The sequence below is a fragment of the Helianthus annuus genome, chromosome 10 (assembly GCF_002127325.2).
Source record: "Helianthus annuus cultivar XRQ/B chromosome 10, HanXRQr2.0-SUNRISE, whole genome shotgun sequence".
Lineage (NCBI taxonomy): Eukaryota > Viridiplantae > Streptophyta > Magnoliopsida > Asterales > Asteraceae > Helianthus > Helianthus annuus.
Genome location: NC_035442.2, coordinates 31,797,753 through 31,800,252, shown reverse-complemented (window position 1 = coordinate 31,800,252; position 2,500 = coordinate 31,797,753).

Genomic DNA, 2,500 nt, shown 5'->3' with positions numbered 1-2,500 from the left:
AGACGATCTCTTGGCACAGACGGATGGGTCATATTCACCTCAGAAAAATGAATCACCTTGTCAAAAACAACTTGGTGAGAGGTGTCAATGTGAAGAACTTTCAACTTCAAGATGTCTGTGTGCCGTGTCAAAAGGGAAAGCAGACCAAGAAATCTCATCCATTGAAGAAGGTTAACACCGTCAACATGCCACTCGAGCGTTTGCATATGGATCTTTTCGGCCCAGTCAAACACAAGAGTGTGCACGGAGAAGTTTTCTGCTTGGTAGTTACTGATGACTACTCAAGATTTTCATGGGTTGACTTCATGGTCCACAAGAGCGAGACTCCAGAAATTCTGAAGAATTTGATCACATTGTTGGAAAATCTGTATAATCTAAAGGTGAGGCGAATTCGAAGCGACAACGGTACCGAGTTCAAAAACAGGGTTATGGATGAGTTTTGCACTGCAAAAGGAATCCTTCATGAATACAGCTCTCGGTACACGCCACAACAAAATGGAGTCGCTGAAAGAAAGAACAGAACCTTAATTGAGACTGCAAGAACCATGTTGATTGAGTCTCAGCTTCCAGTTCGATTTTGGACTGAAGTTGTTGCCTCGGCTTGCTACACATTAAACAGGGTTCTCACAGTGAAAAGACATGGGAAAACATGCTTCGAACTCCTACACAAGAAGACTCCTGACTTGGAATATCTAGAACCTTTTGGTGCACCATGTACCATGATTGAACCTGATGGGAAGTTTGGTGCCAAAGCTATCGAAGGTTACTTCCTTGGGTATGCTACTCCTAATCTGCGAGTATGGAACCTGACTACCAAAAGGATTGAAGAATGGGGTGAAGTAAGAGTTCAAAGATATTCAAATCCTCCGAAGCCTTCTGGAGATCCATGGATGTTCGATTATGATGGTCTTTTCGACTCATTTAATCTGCCGACATTTGATGATGATAACGCAATTGCTCAAATGTTGTCTGAAAGCGAGAATGCGACTGGCTCTCAGTTAGCTCGTCCAATTATTGTTGACTCACAAGCATCTTCTTCTGTCAACAATCTCGCTTCAAATGAGGTGTTTAATGATGCTGTCGATTACAATTTGTCATCAGAAGATGAGGAGTATGTTGATGCAAATGATGGTGAAGCACTGCGTCCGGTTCAAGGTACTTCAGAAGCAACGGATCCAGTGTCTGCTCCAATTATCCAAGAAGAAAATGCATCATCTTCTACAACTCACCAGCTTCAGAATGATATCGGGAATTTAAATATCACTAACTTGAGGTCAAATGTTGAAGTTCCTCAAGTTACTGAAACCCGAATTCATAACATTCATCCTCAGCAGAATATAATAGGTGATGTTCTCAGTGGTGTAAGGACAAGAAATCAAATCAGAAACAACGAAAATGCTGGCCTGTATGCTGAAATAAGAGAATCGGGACAACAGAATGAATGGTCCTTTGCCTGCTATGTTAGCCAAGAAGAACCTAAATCTTGGAAGGAGGCATTGAAGGATGATTCCTGGGTGGAAGCAATGCAAGAAGAACTTCAGCAGTTTGAGAAATTGGGCGTATGGAAATTGGTTGATAGGCCCGATAACTACAAAAGGATCGGAACTCGCTGGGTGTTCAAGTGCAAAAAGGACGACCGTGGGATTGTTGTCCGAAACAAGGGCAAGGTTAGTGGTTCAAGGCTTTAGTCAGATTGAAGGCATTGACTACAATGAAGTGTATGCTCCTGTTGCTCGTCTGGAGGCTATTAGAATTTTTCTAGCCTACGCATCCTTCAAGAAATTCAAGGTGTACCAGATGGATGTTAAAAGTGCTTTTCTACACGGAGTAGTCGAAGAGGAAGTATATGTCGAGCAACCACCGGGTTTGAAGATCCATTACATCCTGACAGGGTTTTACTACTTAACAAGGCGTTATATGGTCTTCATCAAGCACCTCGGGCTTGGTATGAAACGTTGTCTACCTATCTGCTCAGCAATGGTTTTAGACGGGGTTTGATCGACTGTACCCTCTTCATTAAAGAAAAAGGTGAAGATCTTCTGTTGGTACAAGTGTATGTCGATGACATTATCTTTGGTTCTACCGATGATAAGCTGTGCAAGGAATTTGAAAAGGTGATGCAAGATCGATTCGAGATGAGTGCGATGGGTGAAATGACGTTCTTCTTGGGTTTGCAAGTTAATCAGTCCGAATCTAGAATTTTTATTCATCAAACCAAGTACGTCGGAGACATCTTGAGCCGGTTCCAGATGTCCGATACGAAGCCAATTTCTACTCCTCTTCCGCAGAATCACGGGATTACTCCGGATGAAGAAGGGGATGCTGTGGATTCTTCGCTTTATCGTGCTATGATTGGATCTTTAATGTATCTCACCGCATCAAGACCCGACATTATGTATCCAACTTGTCTTCTCGCTAGGTATCAAGCGAATCCGAAGGTCTCTCACTATGCTGCTGTCAAAAGGATCTTTCGTTATCTGAAGAGTTACCCTGACACCGA